Source organism: Neodiprion lecontei, chromosome 2, assembly GCF_021901455.1.
Source record: "Neodiprion lecontei isolate iyNeoLeco1 chromosome 2, iyNeoLeco1.1, whole genome shotgun sequence".
Taxonomy (NCBI): Eukaryota; Metazoa; Arthropoda; class Insecta; order Hymenoptera; family Diprionidae; genus Neodiprion; species Neodiprion lecontei.
The window spans coordinates 20,786,940-20,796,782 of record NC_060261.1 but is presented as its reverse complement, the minus strand read 5'-3'; positions in this window follow the sequence as shown (position 1 = coordinate 20,796,782).

The following is a 9,843-nucleotide window of genomic DNA, read 5'->3' as shown; positions in this document are numbered from 1 at the left end:
AACATAGGCGGCTGAAATATTTTAAATACCTCACAACTAAATACATATGATAGATATATTCGAAAGCTTGATTGTATGAAAAACTCAAAATTATACTAGTATGGAATTTTGTATTCTAACGATTACCTGCACCACGATAAATGTACAACACAAATTACGTCACAGGAGATTCGTCACGAAGAATTTTTATCTGTCACACGACTGCCCGCTAGAACGATATAACCCTATCTCCCGATTGAAATTACGGACAACTGTGAGTAACTGTGATTTGTACATTCATCAGAAATGTGGTACGAGGAAACAAAACTGAAATATTATTTATTTGGCTTGGTCCTTTGCCTTACTTGCAGCCCTGTTTTCTTTTTCCTGACGAGCGTCTAAAATGTACTGTGGTTCTCTGATCTCCATATTTCTTAGCAGGCGGCTGTCAATGATCTCAGGTACCATACAACATTTATAGAATCTCGTCAAGAAGGGTTGCATTTTTTTAGACCAGAAGTCGGCGTTGCTCTCAACGACTATACTTTTCATACCTCGTGGTGTCCAAACAGCAAAGATGCAGTACTTTCTACGGGTGACGTGCAGCTGACCTTGCACTTGGTAGAAGTACTCGTGACTCTCGTTCATGTTCTCGCCTCGGCTGTCAAAAATACGATGCACATTTCCTTTTTTTTGTGCGATCGCTTCTTCCGGGGCGAAGTTCTTTATGGAAAACGGGCACTTGATTTCCACAATCCCATCGTCGCCGATTACACCGTCTGGCGACGCGCCGATGTACGGTAGCTCCTCATCGATGAACAAGCCACACTCCGTGATGTTGATATTGCGCTCGGTGGCCAATTGTTTTCGCGCCTGTTCTTCGCATTGCCGGCCATATTCAATAGCAGGAAGCCGCAACGGTGTCGGAAACAGCAGCGATTTGACGGTGTTTTTACACGATGTATCACTTCGCATGCGACACACTCGTCCAAAATTCGATGCAGTCAATATCTTTTTCCGTATTGACAGCCAACGCTCGCTTTGTCCTTGCTGCCTTGTTGTCCGTTCAATTTCATCGCGGTTCGCTTGCCATTCGAGCAGCTGATCGTAGTGATACTGCGTTTTTATTGCGTTTTCTTCCGCCGATAAGTCGGGACGTTGACAATTAGGTCCGTAGTCTTCGGTTGTGTTCGAACGTCCAACTTTTCGCGATGTTGCACTCGAGTCGTTTTTCTTTTCAGCTTTTCGTTTCTCGGCACACCTGTCTCTGCTTGCTGCTTTATTCTCATTCCTCCGAATGTGCCGCTCTTCCATGTGCCTCAACGTCGCTGTTGGTTCCTCATTGACAGCTTCACTCAATACGCTCAAAGATTTATTCGTATTGAACTGTAGGACAGCCGCGGCACATCTTCCGGTATACGAACCTCTGGCCCCGTAATTTATTCGTTTACCACCGATGTATTTGCAAATGATGGAATTGTACCTCTCCACGCTATTGCTGTTTACGCCTAATATTATGCTGTCAGAGTAGCAACGTAGACTAGAAAAGGCTTCCTGTATCTTGTCGTACAGTCCGAAAGCCTTTAGAGCTGGAACGTGGTTTTCTTCGCCTTCTTTCAACGATCCATCGCAAAAGTAGCCCAGTTCAGCGCACTTCTTATGCTCACCAAACACGTGGCTCGGGATATTCAAAATATCTCTAGAAAGCTTCCGGGCCTTCAGGCTTGTGGGACCGTCTTCCGTCGATCTGAACTTTGCAGCCTTCGATACGGCAGTTCGCAGCCTGAGTACGCTACCTTCTACAACTTGGCGCAATTTCCCTATGCGACCTTTATTTTTCAGCGTGTCTTTTATTTTCGTTGCCAGATTACGCAACAAATGATTGATGCATTCGACCTTCTTAACAATCATATTCGGGTACGGATTGCTGTCCAAGATCTTCTTGTACACGCTACTGTCTCCATCGGCGATCAAAGTGGAGTAGATAAGTCCATGCGTATCAATGCTGGACGTGAATCCGTCGACGATAGCGTCACTCTCCATGCTGGTCGAACTGCGGTTTCGATCCCAATTTTTGTAGCACGTGTGCTCCGTAGGTTCCTTCCCAGTACGGGCCGCCCTCTCACACGTGGCACAAAATTTATTACGCACTCCGATGAAGAGGACCTTCTGCGTATGATACCCGACGATCGCTCCAACTCCAGACAGAGAGTCGTACTTTCCGGTTCGGTAAGATCGTTTCATCCAGCTACCATCCGCTACGACGGGAATATGAGGGATGCCATCAACGACGTCACCTCGCTTGAGAGCTAATTCCTTCTCAAGTTCTCCAGCAGCTCGCATTTCATCGTGGGCGGCATTCATGAACTGGACCGTTATATCGTTCTCGTACCTCAGATAGGTCCGCTGCGAGATGTTTGGGATATCAACCGCTGCAAGGAGTTGTTCCAATTGTGAATACCCTATTCCGCTCGTAATGCATCCGGCCACCGCGCTATGATGTATGTCCATGGATTGAAGATTTTCCGGTTCAGTCCAGACGCTGTCTTTGTAAAGGCACATTTGGCATTGAAAAAACACTTGTGTCTTCAAGCCTTGCCGGCGCGAATCCACGATTACCAGGGAACTCATCGGACAATTTAGGGCCGGTGCGTGATTCCCGAATTTCCGAATGAAATCAGTGAAAAGATGCTCCAAGTTTACAATACGGCGGCCATCGATGTGCGCTTCTTTTAAACGGTACGAGTCGGGTTCAGCGTCAGATACAACCAACTCGTAATCGGACAGGCCGTCTTCTTCAGGCCATTCAAAGTCGGATACTGCAGCGGCTCTCTCTATGTCGCAATCATTGTCGCGAACGTTATCGTGGTCCCCAAGTTCTTCTGCGTCGCTATCATCATCTTCTGATTGCAAGATGCGCAACAGTTCGGGAGTCGACATGCGTCGGCGAGTACCTCCAGACGTGCTCGGTTCGTCGAGGTTCAATACGACCTCGAGTGGTTCACCTGCCTGCGCAGGCGGGGTCTCGGCGTGCGTAGCAGCAGCTATCGTAGCCGAAGAGTTGGCGGTCTCTTCGGCTGTTGCACGATTGAACGCCGCGCGGCGCCGCCTACACAAAGAGAAGATGGACAAATTCACTAGCAAATACCTCGCGGACCTCACTTCTAATTATCTTCGGAAACTAAATTTGCCGAAAATAGCTCATTGCCCGGTATAATCAGAGATACAGAATAAAAAACAATTTCTCAACGGCACGGAAAATGAAAGCCAAAACAAGTTTTCTTATCTTATCAACTACCGGCGTTTGTTGTAATAATAACAATAATAAGCAAATTGTTGTAAACAACATGTTGGAACATTTTAATTATTGTATGTCGCGTCACCATACTTTTCTAACTGTGTTACAACTTGATCACCATGCACTTGTCTAACACTATGACAACTTGTTTTGGTTTCATTACGCATCTTTATCCCAAATACACCTTACTGATAATTTTTATAGTTTCTGAAATACAAGAGGTCATTTTTGTGAAAGCAAAAGATATTTTTTCTTTCACTTCAAATCGGCGTAACTTTATTCAGTATTGATATTTATTTTTGAAACTTTAACACGACAAACTTGAATGTATCCCTCGACTTTGAAGCCCATTTACAATCCTGAATATAAAATATAAACAAAATTGCGATTTTTTCCAAAGATTTCATGCAGGATTCCTTATTATACTATACAATGAAAAAGTTGTACGACGAAATTTGAAGTTTTCATTTTTCAATCACACCAACATTTTAACAATGCTTCGAAGAAGTTTTGTGAAAGTTTTCGGCTTCCTACCTATTATTGTTCTGGAGCATTGTTAATTTTTCTACGAGCGCGTGTCGGGGTCATCTTTATTAGTCCAGGCAAAGCGTGATTTCGCTGAGAATTTTGGATAGAACGCTATTTTTTTTTTTAATTCTCTGGGGCGTCGGCCATGAGTGTGAAACTCAGTTTCCGGATCCGAAAGGGTTAGCGAACGGCCGCCATATTGAGATCAAGGGTGTGATTGGTTTTTGTTATTTACCTCCGTAACCGTGAGGCTGACAAAAATTTTGTCAAGAGCTTTTTTGTAGTTGATACAATTACCCATAACTTTTTCCCATAACTTTTTGCACTAATGTTAATAATAAAAAAATTATAAACCAAAAACGATGAAAAATTAGGGAATAGAAAACTTTGAGGCAAGATTATTAATTAATTTCAAATCTGACAATAAAAATGCATCTAACCTCTTTTATAGAGGATTTTGTTCTAAACAATTTGAATTATCATTTTTTTTTTCGTTTCGTTGTTATTGATTCTTACGGTAATTAAATTCTATTATTTCTTCTTCATTTAATTTAAACGGAATACATCCGAATTCCTTTCTTCTTTTATTTGTTCCTGAAAGTAAATAATAATAATCCGAAGTTTAGCAATTTATAAGAATATAAAACTCGTATGATTATTAAATTCTTAATTATTCGTAATCGAGAAAAAAAACTGTCGTTTCTCGAAAGTTTATTCGTTCTGTTTTTAGTTTTAAAAGGTATCCATTGCTTACGGATTATTGGAATTTATTATATGACGTTGAGGTTAATTATTTTTTTATTTAATTAATTTGAATTGACTGAATGTTAATAATTCGAAATGATTTCTAATAGAGAATTTTTAAATTCAATGATTTGTTTGAATTCATTCAGATATAATATTTTTGTTTTCAAATATCGAATTAATATAAAACTGTAAAAACGAATTCTTTAGTTATTTTTCGCTATATTTAAATTTCAAAATAGTTGATGAGTGATTTCGAGCCGTTTTTTTCCTTTTATTATATTGTTCTGTTTGAGAGTATAATTTACAAATTATTAGTCAGTATTTACCATAAGAATCAATAACAACGAAGCGAAAAAAAAAAAAATAATAAGTCTAATTGTTTATAACAAAATCCTCTATAAAAAAGGTTGGATGCATTTTTATTGTCAGATTTCAAATTAACTAATAATCTTGCCTCAAAGTTTTCTATTCCCTAATTTTTCATCGTTCTTTCGATTCCAATTTTGATAAGGATTCGCCCTGTCAAGTATTTGCTGTGAATTACGAATCACCCTGCATAGCAAGTGCAGATTTGCCAGGATTCTTGTAAATGATATCTATAATTGCATAACAGAAATTTGCAGTATATATTTTTTATAAAACACTTACCATTGCAACGAACGATTCGTTCGTCGGCGCGTCAAATTTAACCTTTTTTTCGATTCAGCCGTGCGACGTGACTTATCCATTGTTGCACTCACAAAATTATTGTTTTTTGTAACAAATATATGTATACACACTGGCTGCGTGAAAATTTGCACGTGATTAGAACTTGTGACACGGCAAATTACCAAAACACTCGCGTTTGCTTCGTTCGCCGCGAAAAGTGGATGTAGACGGTACGCGAGCAAACGCAGAAGTGACGGCCGCGCGGATAGTGGGGGACAGTGGCGTGTGTGAAGCGCAAGCGTCGCCGCCAAAGGACACCGAAGAGAGTCAGTCGTTCACGAACCTTCGGCAACGATGAACCGTAAGTAATTTGTTACCAATCATAATATTTGGCGCGTAAATACTTTTTTCCACGCAGAAAATGCATTCTTTCGCATTATTGGTGTTATCGAAAAACATCAATAGCGTACAAAATATTTTAAGGTAGTAGGTCCAATCCAAAGCCATTCGTAAAAAGCCAAATTCCGTAATAATCAAAATTATGTTAATCCTCACATAATACGTGAAAAATGTTGATCTTACATCTTCTTAGGTTTTTTTATGTAATGTATGTATATCATTTGAGCTATAAATAACAGGGTGGCTACTGGTCAGGGAATTCTGGAAAACCTGTAAAAGCCTGTGAATTCGGAAATTCTGGAATAGTCATGGAAATGTCGTGGATTTTTTTTCGGAAACTCCGGGAATTGTTAACTATGTTTTTTATTATGAAAATACGTCCCACTGTTTTCATTGTGAAATTCAACATTTTTTACGTCGAAATCCACGCGAAATTCTCGAAATCAAAAATTTTGTACTCGTTAATCAATTTTTTCGCATACCTATTCTACGCTCTCTGTTGTTAAATATTTATTAACACATGACAAATGTTGATTTTCACACATGTCTGAAAATAATTAACGGCGAGACCAATGGTACGTGGGTACGATCAACGATACACATAAACATTGTAAATAATTAAATGACAATAAACTTTGCAATGTACCATCGCAGTGTTAACAAAATTTGCGAATAACGCGTAATATTCCGTTACCGCAGCGCACGAACGCTGTACAAGCCGCTCGCACACCGAGCGTTTTTTTATAAAATCATTCATAGTTATAATATTTATAACCCGATTACACTGAAACTTTCGCAGTTACCTTCTCTAGTACTCTGGTTCGCTTTACTCACAGCAGCAATACGCGTTGCAACTTCCCTTTCTGATGTTTCACTTTTCTTGAGTTAGATCCCCATTACAAACGTGCGTAAGAGCTTTGATTTGGAAAGCTTCGCTTCAAAAAGATCTTGCGGATAGAGAAACGCGATCTTAGTTTATTCAGGTTTTGAATTGGGGCGTTAATTTTTCTGTTTGTTTTTTTTTTGTTTTTTTGAGCCACCCTCTATTCAGCTTCAGCAGCTCGAGAATATTTATAAACCGCACTAAATTAGGGATTCGAATGCACAATTTCAGTAAAATATCAAATGATCGATTAATCGATAAATTATTACCGATTCAATCGAGTCTTATTCCATAATTTTTTTTCGACTCGATTAACCGATGCATCGATTATTTTTAGCTTAGTGGCCATCGCGATCCGGTATATAGGCTGTGAATTCGGGACCAAGATTTTGATGAATTATATTATTCGTGAGCGATATATTTTTCTGTATCTCCAAGTACTGTATGTATACCTAAACACCTGGCAACTGCCGCACTAGCAACGCAGATGTAGGGAAGGTCGCTCGCGTTGATTTTGATAAATCGTTGATTTGGCATGGGACTAATTTTGCGAACTTTATTTTTTAGCAAATATCAATGAAGGGTATTCAAATCCGGCGGGGATTCGGGTGGACCCCGACCAGCCAGCACCTCCGGGCGTTGAGGCACAGCCTCAATGGCCCGGAGGTGTGAATGTGCGGCTGAGGCCCCCGGTCCCACTCCAACAGCCGGGGGTGGCGTGGGGGGTCACCCCGAATCCCCAGCATCCGGGATACCACTGGGGCTACGCGCCGCCCCAGTGGTATGGTTGGCGGCAGGCGCCCCAACAGCCCCTAACGCCGGTAAGTAATCTTGTGTTTTCGTACGCAATTACGCGTGTGCTTATGCATTTTCTTTGCCTAGATTCCGGAATTGTACGGCGACCGACAGGGGCTGTTGATGGCGGCCCCTTTACAGCCGCCACCGCCGCCAATTCAATCCCCGGCAATGGTGGTTCCGCCCCCCTCACCTGCTGCCTCCTCGGCGGCGAGGCCTGATCGCGCGGCTAGCCCGACGCTTGAGGTACGTCCCCAACTACATATTTGATTGTTTCCAATTTTTTTTTTTTGCAGTTATTGAAAGAGTCTGTCTAAGAATTAAAAAGTGGTTTAATTGTGTAATTTTCAAAAACTATGCAGTAGCCAGTATAATGTAACGATGACCGTCAGTAGATATCTTCGCGAAGCATACCATATTTTTCTGACACATTTTTATTGCCCAAGGAGTTGGGATGTTATACCCTCGCCGCGTGTGAACCGCTGTATACTGTCACTGCCGTGGCGAAACAGTTTTACTTTTCACTGTTTTCGTATTTTATAATTTCATATAGAATAGCTGCTCATCGGTCAAATATGCTCGTGACATTGGATCACAATTATTTGGTTGTTGATAGGAACGGATCACGGAGGCCGTCCGGGTGGCAGTGGAAGCCGCTATGGCCACCGGCGGTCCCGTTCCTCGAGGGGAAGGCAGCCGCCGCAATCGCAACCGCCGCCGTCGAGGAGGTGGTCGGCGAAACCGAAGGGGCGGGAGAGGGGGAGGGAACCAGCCCACTTTCAATTTTTATTAAATATTTTTTGTTTTATTAATAAAATATAATTTTTCTAAATACTCTCCTTGATCTGGTCAGTACTATTCATCCCACAACTTCCCATAATCCTCCTATTTACGAATCACGTTCAAGAAAACCCTATCGTGCAGCCCGAGGGGGAAATAACTCGGTGAATTGTCGTGCCGATAGGTTTGTGAATTCATTATAATGCACCTGAATTAATGAAAATTGATTGAATTAATACGAAATAACTGAAAACTGAACTACTAAAAGTTCTGACTGAAATAATGAGAATTAACTGAAAAATAAATGAATTCTGGAAAATGAAGTCAAGCTGATTTGAATTAGTTTGGATTCATGCCCGAATTATCTGTTTACTGCGAAATAAAATTAAGATATTACTACGGTAAGCTCTGTGGTGTGTAATCGAGCTCGGTTTTTTTAAAACTTTTCATTTGGATAACGATTAATATCTTTACAAATTTTTAACACAATTGTTTCATGCATTTACTAGAAAATCAGGGTTGAAGTCAGCACTCGTAACACGTATTCCCTATACCGATACAATAAAACGCGAATGTTTTTTTTATATTGTACTTTACCCGTCCGCGTCAATCTGATGGAAAATAAATATCTGGCAGAGAAGAAATGCAGGTAATAATGTTTAAAATATTAGGAATTTTTCATTCATAGCACTTATTGATACACACGTAAAAAGTCCTATATTCATGACAAAATCTCTCGTGCGATGGTTGAGGGAATCAATTTTACTTATTGATCAATGTTTTATTTCTGCATTGTTTGGCAATTTCGCCAGACATCATTGATGTTACATAAGTTATTTCGTCATTAGAAAAATTGCTTCATGAAAGTTCCTCATTTGATAGAAATTCACGGAAAACTGTTATTGTTTCACATTCAATAAACTAGAGGGAGGATTATAATATAAACGAGTGGTATTGAATTTCAAAAAAGGAGGGATAGTACTTGGAATCCGAAGAAGTTGATTCCTTCGAGAGTTCCAAATTTCTGTGAAATCTTACAAGATTGGAGTGAATCCGTAGAAAATTGTAACGTCTTCGAATGATTTTTTATGGTTTTTCGTAGCAATTTTCAGTTGGGCGCATGATTGACCGTGCCGGACTTTGATGTACAGTAGTAACACATACCGTGACTTTTCGTAGGTCGTATACGATGCGGAAACCAACCCAAAACTCACTAGCGTATCCGTAGCGTATACCACCTACGAGAAGTCACGGTATGTAGTTTTATAACGATTTCTACCAAATGAGTAACTTTCAGGTAATTCGTCTAATGTAAAAAAAAAATTTGGTAGCATCATTCAGAACTAAGCGTAATTGACCAATGAAATGAAGCAAATTTTAGCATGAAATCCTTATTTGGTGAGAATTAAAAACAGAAAAAATTGGCAAGCAAATCTTCATCAGAGTTTTAACAAGGATCGGCCCTGTAAAATATTTGCAACGAATCTTGAACCATTGTATGCGGTAATTGTATGTATGTACAGTGACATAGGTTTTTTGCGGGATGTATTTCTACTATTGTTAAACACATCCGGTTCAGAAACAATTTCACGTATATATTAGGGTAATCTTTAAAACAGGTTCGGACGATTGTCAACCGCCCCCCCCCCCTCCCCCAAATTTGCTATAAATAAATAAATAATGGTCTGTTCAAGAGCACAATTTTTTACCTCAACCCTAAACCCTCATGCCTATACTTGCGTGTTTTCTGCAATTTCGGTATTAATTTTACTGCCGCATCTAATCT